We start from the raw sequence: 22,918 nt of genomic DNA on the forward strand, positions 1-22,918 counted from the left end.
CTCGCTGACGCAAAGGGCAAATTACATCACCCCGTAGCTGCCGCCACGTCTCCTCATGAGATCTCCTCATCTCCACCGGCAGAGAAAAAGTGAAACGAAACAAACAAAACATCTAAAGAACTTTGATTTCAAGGTTTAATTCTCTTTTTGTTAACGCCACTATGCAAAGCCTTGTGTATGTTCTATGCTCGACATGTGCAGTAAATCAATCAAAGGCAGGCGATTACATGTATTTACCCTCGGTTAATGTACTTTACCACAATGCATGAAAGTTTATAAACTATACATGGATTTATGATATTCAGAACTGTTGGGCCGCACATGTTATGGGCCTCTGTCACGAAACCACGCTGACTACAAAACAAAGCATTAAATCAAATAGAAGGGGATTTACTTAGATAGATAATGTTGTGCTAGCAGCAGGCTGATCGAAGCTCCTCCTTGCTGTTTTTGCTGTCGTCACATGCAAGAAATTCTCATGAAACGCTCTTATAATGTCTTCTGGAAAGTTAAGGACAAATTATTTCCTGCATTTTCCCCAAATTTTTCCAGGCCATTAGAGTGCCTGCGTGTGCTTACCCCTAGCAGTGAGAATCTCCACTAAAATGCAGTGAGATTTATGTGGTTTAAGGAAATGAGCATTTTTTTCATTGTGACAATGCTGTGGTTAAGGTCAAGTTAGGGTGGGGGAAAAAACCATGCTTTGGATTAAGAAAAAAAACAAAACAAAATCTTCGAATATCCCAAAGTATTGTTCCTGATATTCCTTAAAGGTACTGACTTGAAGAACGCCCATTTCACAACACAAGATGAAGTGAAATCACCTTTAGATGCAGTTGATAAGTATCGATTACATGTTTCTTTTCGTCCAAACACCTGTTTGTCAGTTTCCATCTTTTTTCAAGCGAATCACCTGTGTCTCATCTGTGAATCAGTCCTCATCAGTCACAGCCCTGCCCGCAGTGCCTCTCAGCCAGTCAGCCTTCCTTGCCCTCATCCGCTCACACCTGGTTCTTGTTGCCCAGTTAGTAGAGTTTGTATTTAACTTCTATTCCATGTGTCACCTGGCTGTCCTTTTTCTCCTCAAGTGCACCAATGTTCATATTTAGGTCAGTGGTTGCTTTATGGCGTCTTTCATTAAACATTCAAGTTTTCTCCCCTCCTGTCTGCCATTTCTGGATTCTAAATTTGGGTCCTGATTCTGCCTCACGCCTGACATCCCATCATGAGTTTTGAAGCCTTCTCTCCCTGGCATGGTGCCTTTACCACCTCAGGTCATAGCATTTGCATGCAAGTTTCTCCTTTTTAAAGTGAGTAAATTTATTGGAGCAAATTGATTGTATCCTGACTAATCAACGGAACTTTAGCAAAGCTTGTTGCAAGTTTGTTTTAAAGCTCAGATTAGTTTGTGGATTAGAGCAAACGGCTGTATAAAGAAAATATTGGTCATAATGGAGGATGCAGTGGAGAATTTGTAACTCTTCGGAAAGTTTTGCAAACTTGAGGAGTTGTTGGTGCAATTAGCTTCTAGCTAAATGGCTGGTACGCTCCTATGAATAGCAAAGAAAGGGGGCAACAGAGCACAGACTTTTCATGTTATGGAGTTCGATCATCTGGTGCAGCACCTGCTTTAAATGTCTAATTCTATTTTTGCCTTACTGTTTTTTTTCTTTTTGCAAGTAATGAACCGCAGAAAAGCAAGATTCCTATTTGTGAGTACTTGGAAGGAAAAATACACTTTTTTTGGTGAAGTATCTCTTTAATTTACTGCAGTCATCAGTGTATTGTTGTTCCTTGTTATAACACATCGAATTGTTTCATCTGGCAAAGAGCAAATCTCTTAAATCCTATGTTATCTGGCCTGAGTTGGTCGGAAAGGTGTGCTCTTGATGATCGGTGCTTGCATATTTTGATGCGATCCTATTTCTTCATTTCCTACGTTGGCTGGGAACAGAGGAGCGGTGCAGGCTGCAGCTAGGCCAGACGTTCTTCCTCTTCTGTCAGAGCGTGGAAACCAATAACAAAGACTGGCTCTAATTGGAAACGGGGTGATTGAACGTCTGGCATCCAGCCTGGCTTGTCTGCACTCTCTTCACCTGTATCTCCCTCTATCTATCTCTCTATCTATCTATCTATATAGATAGAGAGAGAGAGAGAGATAGATAGATAGATAGATATAGATATAATTTGTGTTGGGTTGCTCTCTAGCTTCTTCATGTTAATGGAGGATGTCATGTCAAGCTGTCAGGACATTAATATCCTGAGTACCTCATCTTCTTCTTGCCTTGTCAGTCAGAAATTTCCCAAAATATCTTCTCTCTCTCTCTCTCTCTCTTCCTCTCTCCCTCTCCCTCTCTCTCCGAGTCCGTTTTCTGTTGATGTCTAAGGTTTTCTTGTCACCGAGCCAACATCTAATTGTTCAAAGCTCCATCAGACTCCAACACTTTGATATCTTTCCCAGGCTTCAAAAGAACACAGCAACAATGGGCCTGTGCCTGCAGGGCACACCGAAGTAGCCAAGACTTTATTAGTTATCACGTCGCTGGCATGGCTCAAAGACATTTACTGGGCAGAGGAGGGTGTCTCGGAAGGAAGCAGACTTGTTAGTGGTTTCTCGAGCGGCTTGTTCGATGCCCCGGGATATTTTTTTGGTTTGACTTTCAGGTACAAATTTTTTTTTTTTTTAAATCAGGGAGTGTACGGTGTCAGAGCTCAAAATGCTCTATGTTAATAGCAGTGTTGAGGTTTGTGTAATTGACACTGTCTGATGATGCATGTCATTTTTACACATTGTTACAGGCCTAACCACAAGGGCCGCTCTGTCTTTAAAGGTTTGGGATGATTAAACCTGTAAAGGAGAGGCAGGATCAGATAATTTGTTCCAGATTGAATCTTGGCAACACTTTAGTAGAACTGTAAGATATATCATCAGAGATCCCCTGGTTAAACTCTGATCTATCAGGGTAAAATGTGGAATTTCGATGATTAACCTGTCTGATTGCATGCTTTTGCGTCTTTTTTTTTTTTTTTTGGGAGAAATCACGGCATGAAAACCGCATTTATACATTTGACGTAACTTTTGATCAGACATTTCACACCCTAAACAAAGGCATTCCTGTTATTCGCTGAACTTGTACTGTAACTCTGTCTCCTCCTCACAACAATGAGCATTAGATTGTGTTACACTTTCTAGTGTTTTACGCCACAAAACACAATGGTGATCTAGTTTCTGTGTTTCTCTGTAACAAGTATATTGTTTAGTGTGGAGATTGCCAGCAGCAGGTTAGCACCTACTCAGCCCTGCTAACATGATATGTTAAGGGGGGGGGGGTATGTTCCACACGTTCTATTTACGGATGCTGAGTAAAGTGACACGTCTAACTGAGGAAAAAAAAGAGAGAGAAAAGATGATGTGTTACCTGGAGGACAGATCGGGACAAGAGGGACAAATCAGACACGCTCTCAACGCTGTGAAACTGTGATTTTATTGCAGCGTAGCTCAGCTTCAAATCAGTTCTTTGAATTTGTTTCAGTGTAAATCCACATTCATGGTGCAGTCGCTGGTGGAACAAAATGATTTTAACATCATTTATATCTTGAATATTCCATATGTCGTCAGTTTATAATCTCGCACGTACAATAAAACTATTTTTGATATTTACTGCAACTTTGATGTTTTTGTGTTCATTGTGACAGGATTTTTTTTTTTTTTTTAACCACATAATCAAGCCTTTTTCCTTTTTAAAATAAATTTGGCGGAGCTGATGGTTATCAACCTTGTTTCACACATGTCACACATCACTAAAGATACTGTTTTTTTGTGCTCTTTTAGAAATAACTGCCAAATCTACTCTGTAAAATTCCTTCATATATACAAAAATATTGGTTGGGTTTTTTGTTTTTTTGACTGACTCCACCCATCCCTCCCAGGTGACACCTTCCCCAGGTAGAACAATGTGTGAAAATGCTTGTGGCCCCTGACATTTTCTTTTTTTTTTAGTGGGGGCGGGGGTTCGATTGGGATTTCCTCTAATATCCCCGAGCTCCTGTTGAAAGAGCGAGAGACGCCTAACAAGCTGCCTTCTCTTTCTTCAACCAGACTTCCCCTCACTCTTGCAGAAAATGGCACACCGTCCGCTGGGACGCGCGGGGGAGGGGGTTTTGGCGTGGGCTTCAGACGTCGATCGCGGTGAGTCTGCTGGCAGTAGCAGCCAGCCTGCCCCTCCTCGCCTCACCTCACCACCACCTCCCACCCTCCTCCAGCTCCTCTTCCATAGCAGCTGGGAACAGTGGGAGTTGCAGGCTGTGATTACCAGCCAGGATAGAAAACTGAGGTGAGCTCAGACTCGCCGCTTTTCACTCACTCACCAGGAGCTCTGTTTTTACAAGTCTCCAACGTGGCAGGAAATGGGCAGCAAATGAGTTATGATGCGCTTCATCAAAACATACCACATTTTGAATAAAATCAGGTAACAATGTCATTCAATTTATGATTTTATATTCCCTGCAATATAATACGGACATATAAAATGTAAATCAAGACACAGAAGAACCCACCGATACTTTGCCAAGAATCAAATCTGTATTTATGTTCAGGAAACAGCAGAGACATTATTTACACAATAGCTGACCTTTTCAGACTTTACAATAAAAACATGTGTACAGGAAACGGTGTGCAGCAACATCTTTCAGCTTGCGAGGAGGGAAGAAGAAGGTGCTTTTGTGTGATGTCACAGGAAAAAAAAGCCTCAACGTAGGCTTTTTCTCATCACATTTGAAGCAAACTAAAACAATTAGAGAAATTAAATTAAAATGCAATGCAGTGTCCTTTGATAAGCTGTAAGTTCTTTGCGTGTGTTTGAAGGGACGGCAAAGGTCATCTTAGTCCTTGAAAACAAAGACGGATCCGTTCATTTCTCCCTGTATATTTTCAATCCTGCCAAAAAAAATTTCACCCATTTTTTGTGCTTTCATGTAACAATATTTCACAATGCTTTTATGACATTTCAGCAGCAACCCCCCCCCCCACACACACACACACGCACTCACACACACACACAAAAAGAAAAAAAAGGCCTTTATTGTGAAAGGTCAACAATTCCTCAGTCAGAAGTACCTTCTCTCAGTGTGCCGTTTCCTCTCAACCTTCTTCCACCAGTGACAGCTCGTGGATTTATGTGTATGCGGTTGCCCATAAGACCCTCTACTGTACCCTCCCTGCAGAGCCTGTCACACAGGCTGATGTATTCGCCTCCACCCCCCACCCCACCCCCTCACCTCCTCCCTCACCAAGCTTTATGATGGAAACTGATACAAACACTGTGATAGGGTTTCGGGATAAATTATTCACGCTTCCAATGCTCTGTGCCTCCTTCTTTAGGACATCCATTTTACAAATGGCTCTTTTTTTAGACCTCATCCTTTTAATTGATCTGCAGCAAAGACAATGTACGAGCGAGATTGAAAGGAAGGAGAAAGGGAAAAAAAAAAAAAGGTTCCAAGAGCTCTGGAACACTCTTGAGCCCGGCCTGGCTGGTGTGTGTTGTCGGGTTGCCTGTACTGCAGGGGCATTAGGTGCCTTAAGATTTACTGTCTGGTAAATGAAATGGCTGTCCGTTGGTTGGTTGCAGGGGCGGCACATCAGCAGAGCACCGGTCTAATGTCTCTACCATCTGGTAGGATAGGACTTTAATTGAAAAGAATTTCTGGAGCGAAGGGGAAGAGCTGGACCAAGTCTCCCAGTCCCCCTAGAGAGAGAAGTAATGAAAAGAAAATAACTTCTCTCCTCTTTAGTGCCTATGGAAGCCATAAAGAATAACAGGACATGGTGATATAACAGACACACTGCAGTAGTGAGTGGGTGAATAACTTTCATATTACAGCCGACCATCTGCTAAGACGGTTTTGGAACTTGGAAGCCAATTGGATTAAACGTTATGGCCACTTTGCTCACCGCTGCTTTTAGGACTACCTTCAGGTGGCAGTTCATAAAGCATTTCTTTGTCAGATTTATTTAGACATGAAAGATGTGTTTTTACTTTTGTGTCAGACTCACCCACTCTATACCCCCCCCCCCCACCCATACACCCCCCCCCCACCCTCCTCTCGTACTTTTGAGATTTTTCTTAAAACAAATAGAAGGGAGGGGATGGCAGACATCCTGGAGGCCATAGAGGATAACTGATGAGTCTAGCAGGACCCGAGGCAGAATAACAACACTCACCTTTAATGTGGCTTTTAGTGTTGGGAGCCCCAGACACAGCCGCTGCATGAGTCTGTTTGTATGCGAATCGCACGTGGATATAACAGCATTATTTTCACGAGTTAACTCGATCTGGATTCGATGTAGATCCCAAATTTGGTATGTGGCATATAGGGAGGACAGCCCTTCCTGCATTGGGCCGGTCTTTTAGCTGGCACCTGACAAGCCTCTTCATTCCCAGACGACTCAACTACGTGAGAAAATATATCGTTTGCGTCCACTTTGCGCTGCTGAGTCTTGCTTCTGAGTTGACAGGTAAGTATACTAGATGAGGTCATGGGATAAATCGTTTCTAAGCACCCCAGAGGAATCACCCACGCCCAAGGTAAACAGATATAGATACTAAAGATAAACAATACAAAAAAAGAAGGCGACATCAATGGCAGATACTGTACTGCTGAAATAAAAACAAACGGTAATAATGATGATTTTCTATTTTTCCAAGTCTGCAATGTTGAAATTACTCCTTCTTCGAGTACACACATAATGTCGTGTGTGTGTGTGTGTGTGTGTGCGCGCGTGTATGTGTTTTGGCATTTGTAGCTTCTTAAGAGCATAATGGTGCACACACAGATTTTTTTTTTTTTTTTTAATCCGTCTGGATGTTCCAGGAAAGAGTGGGGCTCTAATGTTGCTTTCTGGGGTTGACTTGACAGAATAAGAAGAGTGTCACTGAATGGCTCCTGTCACCCAAATCAGCATTTGGTCCTCTGACAGGAAAAATGTCATCAGGAACATCTTCAGTCACAAATGAATGCATTGAACAAATTCCACAAGGGTAAACCAGTTAGTTAAAACAATAGCCAGGATTAGACCTGGGCTTTGAGCAGTGCTTATGAGCTTGATGTGATGTGTGTGTGTGTGTGTGTGTGTGCGCGTGCGTGCGCGCGCGCATACGTTCGTGCACACAGGTCACCACGTCCACTGTCACAGACCCCATTAGATCAGATGACAGCACTTCATAATATTGACACGTTCGCAGCATGGAGCGCGCCGTTCACGAGGTCAGCGCTCAGATGATATACTGTACACACCTGACGTGTCACAGACTAATTTTGAATCGGTAAAATACTTCGGTTACGTGAGAAAATAGAGAGGTATGATACTGAAACGGACCTGGAGCAGTTAGGAGATATATGTCTCCTGCTGCATGTACTAGTTTTATAAATGTGTGTGTGTGTGTGTGTTTTTAAGACCATTTACTTGAGGATGGCCTGTTACATGGGACACCCTCCTCATCCAATTACTGGGCAGCTGACATAGGGTTCTAAAGTGTATACTCAGGGCCTGATTTCCTAACTGGTGTGGGGAATGTTCACCCAGTAGGCCTTTGTCTGTTTCCTCCTCCACTCAATATGTTGCCATACTTGCATGAAATATGGATAAATGGTTGAAATAAACCCACCCTCACACCCACAGGAGTAGTGGATGCAGTACATCGGCTACGGACCGAGTCTTGTGCGAGCATTACGTTTAGCGGTGCTAGTCAAGCTGTTTGTTGAGCGAGCCTAGCTGCCAGTAGTGGTGTCCCACAAATGGGGGATAATGGCCTAGCCTTTCGTAGTGCTAGCCTAGCTGTTTGTTGTGCTAGCCTAGCTGCAAGCAGTGGTATCCTAGACATTGGTGATGCTAGCCTAGCAGTTAATGGTGCTAGCCTAGCTGTTGGTTGTATTAGCCTGGCTGCCAGCGGTGGTATCCTAGACAATGGTGATGCTAGCATAGCCGTTGGTTGTGGCAGCCTTGCCGCTGGTGGTGCTAGCACCATCTGTACACAGCAGGAGGTGTAATGTTTCAGGGGCTACAGGACTTTAAAAAAGTTTGGGAACCAGTGCTCTAACCCAGAGTTACTCCCAGGAATGACCATATTAGATCGATAATCATCTTGTCCCCCATCCTAATAGTCTGCAAAACTTCTTTCCTGGTAGACTCAAGTACATACAGTAAATATAAAGAGGAAGTCATTTTTAGGGTTAAAGTAAAGGTTATGTTGAGGAGAAAAATTTGGCAGAGGTCAAGGTTAAGGTGTTTTAAAAGTATAAAGGTTGTCTGGGCTTTGCCTTAGAGACGAGGGGAGGAAAACTGCTGCTTGTTCATGTCCAGAAGACTTATTTGAGGTGGTCCGGGCATCTGGTGAGGACGCCTTGTGGACGTCCCGGGTACGTCTGACCATTCAGAAGACTTGTGGTGGACCCAGAACACGCTGGAGTGATTATATGTCTCATTCTGAGGAGCTGAAGGACCCCGAGGCCAGATGAGAGGAACGCCTGGGTTACCTCGATGGGTTTGCTGCCACCACAACCTGGTTCCACAGATAAGCTGCGGACACATTTATGAAAAATAATATCAGACTTCTTTTTGTTAAAAAAAAGACTTGAAATTTCATGATGGTGGGGCAAACAGTGAGACTTTGTAAGCAAATCTATTTAAATACCCCAAAGTATATAAATAAGGTACTTCTGAATGTATTCAGTGTTTGGTGATTTCTCTGCTTACATGCACTTAAGCACATGGACAAACAACTTGCACATAAAAAGATGAGTTTTCTCATGTCATTGATTTTTAAATTGATTTAATTAGCTGATAATAAAACTATGTAAACATTCCTTTCAGACAATTCATGTTTTTTTTTAATGCTCAGTAAGTCTCACCTCAGAGTAATTTGTCAGTGTTTGGAGGGCAAACAGGCTCATTCTGATGCTGACAGCCCAAACGTGACTCAAACTCGTTCTGAGACCTACCAATTAAGTGTGTGAGGTAAAGTGGCCTCAGTCGAAGCCAGTGAAAGTGGCTGTGGCTCTGCTCTCCTCCATGCTCCTAAAACAACACATGAGTCAGACATCAGTAGGAAGTGTGTCTGTTTTAACACGTCTGACCTTTAGCTGGTGGCCCGGTCTGTGCCCACAACCAGCAGACCTGCACGTCCCAGACATTTAGCTGCAATCATGTCATAGAAGTGACATGGTAAACTTGGCGTGACCCTCTCATCTGTACGCGGCTGCACCCAGCTGATGTGTAAAGCATGATGGACCGCTTGAGCGAGCAGCAGAAGACTAAAATAAATAGGAAAAGTGCTGCTGGATGGCAGCATGGGGCTTTAGATGATGGGTGATTGAGAGAGGGAGAGGGGGGTAGGAGGGTGGAAAACTAGCGAGAAGGCGTGATTGTCTGTTTGTTAGAGGGGGGGAGAGCATAAACGGGGGCCTTAGTGGGGCTAACGTGGTCTGTGTTATGCCATGCGACAGGGCCAGCTGGCAGGGCCCAAAGCTGGCATGACAGAATGTGACAGAGGATCCGCAGAGCAGGGACTCGGGGAATCCCGACACAATAATGCTGATGGTCGGGGCTAAAGCCCAGATTTAATCACACCCATCACCCACCTGCCAATAGAAAATTACACAACGGATATCAATGGCAGTCTCCCCTCGGTGTTGAGCCCCCAGAGTTTCCAGGCGGGGCTCTTCTGTCAATCACTTGCTCACACACACAATAGCGCGGAAGTGATGTGTAGCGTTGGCCGTAGTCACGGCAAAGGAGGAGGAAAATAATAAGATATGTGGCTTGATGTTGAACCGGTATGGTTTTAAAACCAGACCAGTGACCAGAATTCAACCCCAGTAACACTTAAAAATGGGCAACTGTTACGTAGCTAGTTCATAATATGACTGACGTGACGTTACACTCAATCCAATCATATTTCTACAGTTTAAAAGAAAAACTGGAATAGAAACAACTTCTTAACCTTTCGTTTCAGTCAATAGAGTGTATATGCTAACATCTGTAACAGTAATTTTCTGTGTTAAGGTCTTCAATTTATGTTTAATTACAATGCCATTTGTCACAGTGTTCACCTCAGCATGAATGTACGCTCCATCTCAGTCTTTCTTTTATATCGCTTTATTTGACGTGCAAATTTTCACGCTTAAATGAAAGGAAAAAATTGAATTGTTTTATTAAAATTTGAAAATATTCTTGTGAATTTCAGTAATCATAATAAATAATGCTGTAATATTCAAAATCAAAGCAGGACCAGTCAGTGAGCTCATGTATTATTGTGTGTCAAATATTTTGTGTCAGCTAGCTGTTTATGAAAAAAAGGCCATTTACTTTTAATTGAGTAATTATTTCAGCAGAATGGAAAAAATACTGCATGTGTAAAACAAAAAATATTTTTTGCTAATTATATTTTTTTTTTAAAAACCTGAGAAATGTCTTTGCCCTCATTCCCATCATTTATCTGCTGTATCAGTTCACTTTTTACTGCACAGTTATATCCTTTTTTTTTCTGTAATTTTGCCAGAAATCAAATCAAAGAGTGTTCAAGATGATATGATGACGTTGTCAGTCTGGAGTCAAGCTGACTCTCTGATTTTAACCAGAGCGTTTGTGGTGTTTCGAGCAGGCCTGGCTTTCAATCATACTTAATCATGTACATACACACACATTTACAGGCATGCTCACACCCACACACACACACACACACACACACACACACACACACACACACACACACACACACTTCTCATCAAGCTCATAAGCACTGCTCAGACTTGACAGGTAACGGTCCTGTGGTTTGGATACCAATCAGTCTCTGAAAATGTTTACATTTCAACTACGCTGCATGCTTTGACTTTCAGGTGCCCCTATATAGATTTCTCCACCACAATTAAGAGCTATCAAAATCAGAGCAATTTTACATACAGGACAAACACGCATATAGAGAGAGTATATATTACCTTTATTTAAGATTAGGTCATAGTTTTTGTCTGGTACATCTTTTTGAGCTGCTTTAATTCTTTAAAAAAAACAACAACAATTTCTGTCAAAATGTGTAATTTTCTTGTAATCAAATTACAATAACTGACTTATGCTCCATTTCAGTCCTTCTTTTATGTCGGTTTGGTTGGACGGTGCGTGTTTATGTGTGTGTTTATGCTTCTGTGTGTCGGATCCTGACAGCTATCACTTCTGACACAAAGCGGTTGTTTTCTGAAGGCTTTGCTCCGTTTCATGTTGTAATAGCTTCCCTGTGACGGCGGAGAGGACCTCTGATCCGAGCTGCTCTCAGTCATAACTCCTGCAATATTTACATGTTTACGCTCACAATTTCCATCTGTTGTTTCTGGAACAATCAGCAGCCGGGGGCCCCGCAGAGAAACAGGGAAGGGGAATAGCTGTAAGTCGCGCTCAACTTGGGTTTCATGATTGGGAGGCTGGGCCTGATTATGCTCGACTGTGGAGGGGAAAAGGAGGGGAGTGGGGTTAGTTTTCTTTTCGTCAAGGCCCTCTGAAGGTTCCTGATGGAGAGCTGGAAGAAAAGTAGGGGCTATTGGGATCTTGTATGATCTCGCCCACAGAGCGAGAGAGCGAGAGAGAGAGAGAGAGAGAGAGAGAGAGAGAGAGACGCTTCAGCAGGGTGAGATCAGTCATTGCAGGGCTGTAACCCCTCTCACCCTCGGCCAACTGGCCAGGGACAAACTCACTAATGGATTTCAGATAGATTACAGAATCGATGACGTGGTTAAAGTGTGGTTTAAAGCATTTTTAATGTGGTTGATTGTGATAGGAATTTGAATTCTTATTTGGCGAACAGTTAAAAAAAAAAAGAGTGAATTGAATTGTGGTTGTTAATAGGTATGAATTTGCTTCAGTGTCCAAAATATCCCTTTCAACCTTCTCATATCCAGAACCAAAAAAAGCTTAATTAATCAGTCTGATAGCGTTTATATTGAGCAGTTAGATATTATCGCTGATATTCCTTCCAAAACTGAACGCTAAATAATCATTTAGAAGTCAAAAGAAAACTATTATTCCTGAGAAGTAAAGTAAAACCCCGGAGGACAAGTGGGAGCTCTAAAAAGAGAGGGTGATACTGATGACTGTGTGGATAGAGGGAGAAAGAAAGCAAAGAAACGCAGGCAGGATGAAAGGGTGTTTTGGTCCCTTGTGATGTGGCAGCAGACGTAGTGGGTCCCAGCGTCGGCCTGGCTCAGCGTCGGGTTTCCCCATGCCGGAAGTGGCGCGTTTCCCCTGGCGACAAGCTCTTCCTGCAAAATAAAGAAATCATTAGAAAGATGACAGCTGGTCCAGCCAGCGTGGAAAGCCCAGGGGGCTCGGCCTCAGAGAGCTGCCACCCAGCATTAGCTTGCCATATTTTGCTTCGCCATCACCTCCTCCAGAAGGTAAACAATGCTGCCGTAACACGTCTTCTTGGCGAGATCAAGTTCTCTATCTTTACTTTTTCTATCTCTGATCTGAATGTGCTTATCTGATACTTCCATACGCACCTTCCCTGAGGATGAGGGATGGGGGAATAATGTGGGCGTCTGCAAGCGAGCAAGCAAGCGGAGAAATATTCTGACACGTTAACCCCAAATCATGCGTAGAGAGTCTGGCGCTGAAGGCTCCGGGCTCCAGGCGGTGACCCCTGGCAATCACAGCGTGTGGCAGCCACATCGGGGCCTCTGCAGCATGGCCTTTTGGGAGCAAACCGCTCCACATTCCAGCCCCAAAGTCCTCCTCAAGCATTTCCTCCACAAGCCATCGCTTACTTCTGTCTGTCAGACGAACATAGCCAGAGCCAGAGGACTTAAGGGTGCATTAAGAGAGCTCTCCCGAAAACCATCGGTACTTGACCTCAGCTGAAATGATTACACTGTAAGGAAGATATTTGAAGTTGATCTCAGAAGATAGTCCCATCTTGTGCTTAAGAGCCTAAAGGGGATGAATTGATTCTGCCTTTGGAGAAAATGATGCTGTCTTTCATTTAGTTGCCTAATACGAGAGGAGAAAACTCCAAGAGAGACTTTGAAATATCTGTTGAAGTCATTTACCTTTTATTTTGTGCTTTTATTCTGCAGATGAGAGGACTGAAAACCTTGGGAGAATATAGCTTGGCTCAGTCCAAAGCTAACAAAATCTGCACCTCTATAATTCCCTAATTAGCATGTTCTACCTTGTTTGTTTTATTCTTACAAAAACAGAAGGAAGTCACTTTTCCTGGCTGAGAAATACTCCAGCACATAATCGCTAGTAAAACAACAACCTCTCCAACCAAATCCAAGGGGGATGGATTTTCTTATCGCTGGAAAACTTGTTTTTTTTGTCCTTCCAACACCTTTTTAGTCTTTAAACTCAATTTACCTTAATGAAATATTTGTACCATCTCCGGAAATGCTATGCACAACTCTTTGTCAGAAGTAATCCTGCAAAGGTCCATCGACAGGCCTGCAGGAAACACAAAATTCTGGATGTTCCTTTGCTTTTTAGTGGAAACACAATAATTCAATAAAATTGGGTTCAGGCTTTGGTTCAGGGATTTGAAATAAATTACAAATAATTAAAGAGCTAAATAAAACCTCCTGTAAATCTCCCAATGTCTCACTCACAATACCTGATTGTGTCTGCGGGAAAAAAAATAACTGCAAAAATCCTGTTCTAGTAGAAGATCACATATGAATTATTGTGCATTTTTTATAGGTTTAAATGCAAAGAGTAAATATGAATAATCTCTTATGCTAAGCTATAGCTTTCATAAATTGTGAAACCTTTGAACAACATTAATGTATTTCAGTCATTGATTGTTTAGGTAAGTGTGTGTGTGTGTGTGTGTGCGTGCGCGCTGCGGTGGGACACAGCGTGACACAACGTCACAGACACCTCCAGGTGCCACAACTCTGTTGCCATGGTGATTAGGAGTGACATAGGTTAACACCTGCTAGCACTCACTCATGGAGATTAATGTGGCTGCTCCAGCAGGACACACATAACAGAAACGCACACACTTGAGACCCCTGTCCCCTTTAATGGCGACTGATAAAAGACAGGCTCCATCTTTCGCAAACAGAGGACTGACTGGGCAGATCGAGGTCAGCTCCACTGCAACCATTTCCATGTGCTGCTGCATTTAGACATACGGGCGCATGACTAGGAAGCAGGACGCTGTTTTCTGTGGACTCACTTGGCTTCGCTACACTGTGACAGAAGGCTAGTGGCTGCAGCTCCTCTGCGATATTAAGTTACAACAACTTATGTCAGCAGGTCATAGCAACTGACAGAGAGACAAATCTCGTCTCTTCTTGTTTTGTCATCTTTCCAAAATACTCTTCATCAATCTGAGGGACAGGTAGATGTTGCAGCGCCTTCGCCATGGCGAAAGCAACAGGCAAGATGAGCGCGTTGAAAATGCTTCAAGGCTGTTGACACACCGCGGCTCATTTCCATCGGGTGAAGTCTGAGCTCAAGCTTACAGTGTGGTCAAGGCTCTGGCTTATTTACACACACAAATGAGGCTGACAGTAAAAGAAGCAGATGTTGAACTGATGGGATGCTGGCCAGAATCTACATTTGACAGAACAATCATTCTGCTGAATGCCCTGTCTACTTTTAATTCTAAATAGTTGAATCATCCAATTATATTAGATATACATATATAATGTTCTCCTCCTGTCCACATGTCAACGTCTCCTTGGGCAAGACACTGAACCCCAAATTGCTTGCTGCTATCGGTGTGTGTGGTCAAAATGTAAAGCGGTATGTAGTACGTAAACATGTACTTTTACTCGGCAGCCATTTCTAATTCTCCATGTTTTACTACATTCCCACCAGAAGTCAGACACTGCTTTTTGTAAAGAGATTTGAAATTGAACAGAGAACTTTTTGGACCATGAACTTAAAGGTACAGTGTGTAGAGTTTAGGATGAGCATAAATTTCAATCACATTTCCATCGTCCATTTTTTTTCATTCGTGTATAATCACCTGAAACTAAAATGCGTGGTGTTTCCAAAAAACAGAAACCAAAGGCCTTTGCATTTTTGGAATGATAACTTTCCTACCAGGAACAACTGACTGTACTGAAGCTGACCGACTATAATATAATGACATCCAGAACAATGGACATCCCTGCAGAAATGATGAAGAGGAGACAAAGGTGATGCAGAGGAGGTGAAAAGAGGGAAGAGATTTATGGAGAACACTAGATTTAGACATATTTCCCTGCTGTTATAATGGGCAATGTGCGGTCTCTGGAAGGTGGATTAGTTTATTGGTATGTGAATACATTCAGAGTCTTTCAGGGGACTAAATCCGAGAGGGGACTAAATCCGAGAGGGGAAAGAAAAGAGGCTGCTCAGTAGCTAGCTTTACTGAGGCCATGCTGGGGACTTTATACAAATGTTCCTGCAGCCCATTGATTTCCTCCTGATCTCAAGTGCGATGCGTTTTAAGCCATTTCTCTGCTAACTAAGTAGTTCTCTGGCGGGAATCACCCAAATGTGTCTGATTCTGAATAAGCAGACGCAAGTGCTAGCTAATACTTTCGACTGTAGGCGTGGCAGCGAGTGTGAATGGTTGTCTGTCTCTATGTGTTGGCCCTGCGATGGACTGGCAACCTGTCCAGGGTGAACCCCGCCTATTGCCCGAGGGCTGCTGGGATAGGCTCCACCCCCCGCGACCCTTAACAGGATAAACGGTAGACGGTGGATAGATAGATGGATAGTACTAGCTAAGTCGGAGAAGTCGGAGAAACCTTTTGGACCTTTTGGATCACATTTTTTTCCAAGTAAAACACTGAACATTTCACAGAAGAAAAAAAAAACTGAAATGGATGGCAAAAATATGTTTTTTAGCATTGTGGGTAACCAACTCTCTCAAATCTCCTTTTGTGACCACATATTTTGGCTGATTTTTATCTTTTTGTTTCAATAATGGAGGAGACATTGCAAAACAAAATCTAACAAGTGAAATTTTGTGTTAATATCACATGCCACTTCTATGTGGACATCTTTGCACTAGGGTGGTCACAAATGCATTATCAGAGTAAAGATATTAATATTCACATGGTGGGATGAAATACAATACAAATGTAAACAATGCAGAAAACACTGGAAACAAGAGACCAATTTGTTATGTTTTAAAATTCTATTTATCCCTCCTATAATCCAGATTATAACCTGAACCCACTCTATTCTTTTTATACTCCAATTTAAAGGGATTTGTTCAAAATACGAGCTAACCTTTATGGCTAAATTGGCTACTGTACACCAAATTAATAGATCACATAGAGAGTAATTCATACATTTGCAAGCAAATTTTTTTTTAGCTTAAAACAACATTCCTTAGGAAACAGCGATGATGAAATACTTCTTGACCTCTTTCATTCATTCCAAAAAAAAAACCAAAACCCTTTCCCTCATTCAAGAGTGCAGCAGTGACTCCACAAGTGTTTTTAATTGGGCTTCACCGTCCAGCCTCCATGCTGCTGTGTGTCCCAGAGCAGTGACTGTAAAATACATTTGGGACACTAAGCCCTTAATGATGAGGGGATGCTGAAGTAAGGCAGGTACCCTGACTTTCCTCCTAAACTGTAATGGTTTTTGGACAACTCTAACTTCCCTGGACTTGGGTGTCCATCTGGGCCAAATCACTCACATGGTACTATTTATTTGGCCTGTGAGAGACTTGGGGATAATCAGACCCCCTGCCCCCCCCCTTTTTTTTCTCTTCTCTACTTTTTCCCCTTGTCTTAATAGCAATTGATATGCGCTATTAGAGGGTATTCACTGCGTAGTTTGTGCTCACATGAAAGCGGTGGTCTGTTTACAGAATTCTAAATGATTGGGATATGGAAAGCATTGTCATCACGGTTAAGACCAGGGAAAGGATACGGGGCACTTAATAACAATAAGGAAACAGATCTGTGGGCATGCTTCACTGAGAGGGCAGAATGTTTAGAGAACAAGCGCCAAATTCATACGCTCACACTAACCAGTAAACTCTGGACCGGCGTGTTTTTCTGTAGCGTGGATTATATTCACTGGAGTACATTATTTTCTTATGACTTAAAGTCCGTAGGCAAACATAACCCATCACCCAAAGGATTCTTGGTTTACTGTGCCACAGATGTATGTTTCTTTAGGAAACTGACTTGAACTCAACGTGCTGTAAAATACCTTCCAAAACCGCTCCCATCAGAGTTATAAAAACAAGCTCATTCTGGTTAAAACGGACAGTAATACTTCATTTTTTGAGGAGGGATCTTCCCATCGACTAAATCACTGCACGATAGTCATAATAATAGTGTTTCCTTCCATATGGAACATGCCAACTTCAATATAGAGGAGTTCAATCTGTTTATGATTATCAACAATACGTCGTTCAATATTACATCTGAAAAGGGAGAATGCTGTCACGATGCTCTCACGCTATGCCACCATGAGGACACACAACAACAATAAGACCTTCAGTCTTTTGTAGAACAGCCCTGTGGGCCACATGCACTTGTGCATCACTTCCAGAAACTTTTTTTTTTTTCTGAGCAATTGATCATCTCTGATTTTTTTTTTTTTTTTAAGAAAGACAAGGAGGAAGAGGAGAAGGAGGGTACAACAAAAGCTACTAGGTGTAAAAATAGCCTGGAAGCTTCTGGGATGCTTTGTTTGCCTTCTCAATACAAACGGGAGGAGTGAGAGAGTGAAGCTGGGAATCCCCCTTAGGGTTGTGGGTGGAGAGGTGGAGGCACGCTAAGAGACAAAGTCCTCGTGACATCCTAGTGTCAGTGTCACCCATTTATGGGACTACACAGTCGGATCAGTGTCGAAAAAGCCCAGAGGCTGTATGGTTCCGTTAAGGTGGTGTGATCCTGACAGGGAGGAAGAACGTCAACACACCGTAAATAGACAATGAACACCGTACATAAAGATCCACTTATTGTACATGCAAGTATTACTTTCTTCTACATCAGTGCTTTGCCTTCTATTATTAGACTTCACCATTTTAACTTTCATATATTTACTACTTGAGTTGAAACGGGGGGTTTGACCTCTTTAGTTCAAGCAGATAATCTAGTTTTGTTGGAAGATGGCGGCGTAGGCAACATACCCTAACATGGCTGTAATCAAATTTAGATGAAGTGGAGACTAACTGGGAACAAAACAAGTAGTCGCCCTGGCGAATTAGTAAGCATGTTTTATTCATGGATAAGACCTAATATAGGTATATTTGCTCTCTCACATGTATTTTTTTGTTGTTAGCCGCCATGATGTCACGTGTTATGGGGGATACTGCCAAGATGTGCATAAACTGTTTTTTGCACTGGTCAAATAAAACCTCAAGCGACCCTAAAATCCTTTTTGCTTATAAGAGGATTTTAATTTTTGGGGTATTTTTGCGTTTTCCCCCCACTTTTCTGATGTGATACTCAAAAGTGCGCATTAAAAACAGGTTGATGGGAACCCAGCTAACGTAGCGCTATGTTAATCTTGCTTTAGTTTTGATAACTTTATGTAGAGATGGATGGGATATAAACACATTCCGATGAACATGGATGACAAAAGTTGAATGTTTTTCATCTGCATCCCGGCTGACCTCAGGCATTGACTTCCTGTTTATCCTATATGTCACTTCCTTTCTCATTCATGCCAAAACAATTCTCAAAAGGTGAAGTGACATCTAGTGATTCATTGGCCATTGTGGACAGGACGTGAGGAAACTAAAGACAGTGTCATAGGAGCCTCGCTGCCAATTCGTGTGTCAGTCGTGTCAAACACAGCCAGCCCAGTTCATTTCCCATCACGTTGTCCTGCTTTCCGCTTTTCACTCTGCTGCAGTGCCGCTAACCACCTCTGTGCATGTAACAAGTTCTGGTCGGATGAAACGAACAGAACTACATCATCAGTAAAAAGTAAACAGAGATGCTAGCCCATGCTACTGCAGAGGAATAACCGCGGCTCATTTGTTGATGAGGTTCAGGTATCTGCCTGAGATGTTCCAGGCACAACCAACTTCTCTGGTAAGAAAAAATTAAAACAACTGGAAAAAATGTGTATTTTGGTCCGGGAACGTCTCGGGATCTCCAAAGGGAGTTGGAGAACACGACCAAGGTGCTTACCTTGACTTGGACCCAAATACCCAGGAGAAAATGGATTTCCACCACCACAAAGAATTAGTTTTGCTTTTGTTTCACTCAGGTGTGAGTTCTTTCTGTTGTGAGATCCAGGCTGGGCCTTCATCCAATCACTGTGGTGGTCAGGCATTTTCCTATGACGGAGTAGGGTCGAGAGTAATGGATCCATTTAGCAGTAATATTCCTTAATGGAAACAGCCTAATTACAACCGCAAATAACCACAAGCTTTCACAAAGGATTAAATACACAATAGCAGAAAAAAGGCAGGTATATATTTTCCAAATGATGAAAAAGTGAAACATCTGCAGTTTGAACGTGCAGGTTAAAAAAGTCCTGGAATGACCCTGACGGAAGAGAGAAAAATGCTTTGTCACTTTAGATTTCACAGCACCAGTTTGAAGGCGGCAGGTTTTGATTTCAAAGCCCTTTGACTTCCAGGGAGAAAACAAAAATAAATATTTGTTTTGGGGTTTATTGTACTTTAATATGGCAGCAAGACAAAACTCAAATTGAATACAGAGAAAAAAGTGGGATGCAGCTGCTGGAATCAACGAATAAGATCTGTCTCGTTCATGAAGAGCCTGTGACTTAATTTTCCTTTGAGGAAGATTTCTGATTTGAGTTACTGCCCAGTTTGATTATTTGAGTTTTAATCTTTTTGATTATGTTACTCAGATGCAGATTTTGTCTGAAATAGGAGCTTTTGTTACTTCCTTGTGGGATTTGGATGAATTAGCCTGGTCTGTCATCTCTGCGATGGTCTCATTCTTGCTTTGTTGGATGAGCGCACATATCAACCTTTTCCTTTTAGATGAGACTGCACTGAAACTGTAGTTAATTTCAACTAAGACTTTAAAATGAAATAAATCTTAAAGATCCATGGTTATTATTAGGTTGATGTAAGTGTCAAGTATTGTGAAATGAGGCCGTGAGGGACTGAGTGAAGGACTGCAATCATCACTCATCACCATCCGTTGTCGCTGCTGTGAGTTAGCGACCCACTGGCTGCTAAAATTGAATCTCAAGTTGTGTCCTATTTTGGTTTGAGGAACAGGTGATGTGACCCAGCATGTTCCCTCGCCTCTACACCACCCCCTTGGGGCCAATGACAACATAGTTTTCCAAGAAAAGGAGCAGAGGCGCGCGCACGCAAACACACACACACACACACACACACACACACACACACACACACACACACATCAAAAAGAGGAAGGGGGTGGGGATGGGAAGGAGGTGGGGGACGCTCTATTCCACATGACAGATCAATAGCTGATTAGCATAGCCTAAGTGCTGGCGAGCCGTGACACGCATGGTTGTGTTTATCATGGGAAAAAGACATGTTTCCCATGAGTGGCTCAATAAAAGACACTTGTCTCTGCTTTTGTTTGGTAAAAGAAATCCACATTGGACAGGAAGTGGTAATCAGTCCAGCACTGTTTAATTCGATGTCAGCTGGCGTAGCGCAGAGCAGTCGGCCTGGCTTTGTTGACAAATGCATGACTGGCTTGAAAATATCTCTCAAATTAGTCAAATCTGTTGTTTACCATGTGCTCTGATGAAGAGTTGCACACACACACACAAAAAAAAACTACGAAACTAAAATATCTCTGAAACAAACCAGTAAGAAACATTATATTTTTTGTCTGTTTTTGAGGTGGAGTGTCATTGTGTGATGCAGCACACCTGGATTTACTTGCTCCCAGTGTAAACTTTACCCCCCATTTACATGCAGGTCAAATCACATTCAAATGGCTTCATCTAAAGAAAACACACCCTCAACTGACACAACAAATATAAAAGCAAAAAGGACATAAATGCACTTGATAACCCTTGATGCTGTCGAGATTCAGCAACAAATATTGAATATGAGATCACATTTGCAACTACACATAAATATCTTTCCTTTTACGTACAGCGGGGTGGGATTTTGAGAAATAACGTTGTACCCCTGTGACAAAATTATTTCCCTGGCATGTTGTCTAAAAGTTTCCTACAATTTTACAATTATTTCAACCATGTGGATGATTACGGATAGAGCAATAGATATGCACAGGCAAATTATAGTCCAATCTCAGATGCTTAGATTTGAATACCATGCTTAACTACAAAGACCAGTGCTAGAGAGGAGAATGAATCACATGAGGGAGAGGGGGAAAATAAGAGGAGCGCATGAAGCCAACAGTTCTGGGGTAGTTCAGAGCAGTCCAAGGATTTAGTTGTAGTGTAGAGCTGTATATTATGTGTAATTATGAGGATGAATACACAAAAGTTGCCAGGTAAATGTTCTTTAAGATGCCAAGAAATTACGTCGTGCAGGAATATGCGCAGATGCTGTCACTTAATTTAGAGAAATGGACCGTTTCTGTTGACCACAATGAACAAACTATAGTACAGTGGCTGCACTTTCCTGTGAAAGTGATCACGTCTTTATGGCTCCCGTCACTGCTCTTTACAGATCTGTTTCCCAGAGGTATGTGATGAGGAGAGCCAAAGAGGGAGGAAGTCGGGTCTGCAGCCCCCTTGTTAACAATGGCTCTCCTCAGACCTTCGGCCCAGGCCCAGCCAGTCATGAAACACCATGGAGATGTTATTGACCTCAAGGTTAACTCTCCTCAGGTAAGACCGGGAGATAATGGACAAAGAGTAGTTCTTTTTACAGGTGGAGTGACACGGCATATCCGCGCCCGCGTAGCTCCTCTCGCATTGACAGATTTTCTAATTCACTGCAGATTCCCATAAAACTGGGTGGCCAAGACCGACTCGACCCAACAGAAGACCCATTCATGCTGGGTGGGATAGAGGACCCGGCCAAATTAACCTGGATTAATTTTGAAGAGCAAACGGTCCTTACATCCGAATAAAATGAAGATCAATAAATTAAACGTCCGGGTCAGGATGTCAAGTTGCAGCGATGATCGACTGACATACAGAAAAGCTCTGTTCTTTGGCTGAGATCTGGAGGGAAAAATGGGATATAGAGATCCTTAATTACTTTATTCCAAGGAAGAGAAGTGCTTCCATGCGTCTCTCTTTACATGCAAGAGTTGCGCTCTTATAAACACACTCATGTCAGAAAAGAATGCTCATTACTTGTCTCATTTGGCCTTGGGATTAGTTACCGCAACAGAAAAGTCATCAAAGAAACCACTCGCAGATATTTCAACTTGTATATTCCACAAGACGAAATATTATTTAAATTTGTGATTTATGTCTGTCAGGATTTTCCAGCGAGTTTTTTTGCTCCTGCCTTAAAGCTACGTTCCCTTCTTTTCTGTACACGGAGAAACGGTGATATCTTTTCAGTCAAATAAAAGGTGCAGCGTAAAGAAACTAAACGTTCGCGCTTCGACGTTGGCCTAGCTAGACCTACACCTGAACCACATCATGTCTTTCACTACATGATCAATTATCCAGTAGTGGCAGCCTTGTAAGGAGGCCATCTCATCATGCAGCCATTAATATCTAAACAGTGTCTGCCTGGAGATGACATACAGGACAATGGAAAGACGGCCAAAGAAATGACCGAATGGCCCAAGCCCAAGCTGTTAGCAGATTAAAGTGACTTAAAGTCACGGGGATCTGAATAAGCCATGACAAAAGGTACGGAAGATGACACCCAGATTTTGTTGAGGTCATTTTAAGGCTTGGATGTAGTTTTCCATTTTTAAAATATTACGCAAGAATTATATCTCCATATATAATTAAATGCATGAAAATTAACTATTGTCCAAAAACATTGTATCTGTATTTGTG

General features: G+C 42.4%; 1 long non-coding RNA gene across 1 annotated transcript; it reads left to right on the top strand.

The window, feature by feature from the left end:
* Positions 1 to 1,099: 1,099 nt before the first annotated feature.
* Positions 1,100 to 22,033, top strand: LOC147241665 (uncharacterized). Its single transcript, XR_015111052.1, has 4 exons — positions 1,100 to 1,310; positions 4,100 to 4,334; positions 21,621 to 21,781; positions 21,895 to 22,033. It is a non-coding gene; the product is annotated as an uncharacterized LOC147241665 (long non-coding RNA).
* Positions 22,034 to 22,918: the final 885 nt, after the last annotated feature.

Source organism: Aulostomus chinensis, chromosome 21 (assembly GCF_037954235.1).
Source record: "Aulostomus chinensis isolate RoL2024-O1b breed Wild chromosome 21, RoL_Achi_v1.0, whole genome shotgun sequence".
In the NCBI taxonomy this organism is placed as follows: Eukaryota; Metazoa; Chordata; class Actinopteri; order Syngnathiformes; family Aulostomidae; genus Aulostomus; species Aulostomus chinensis.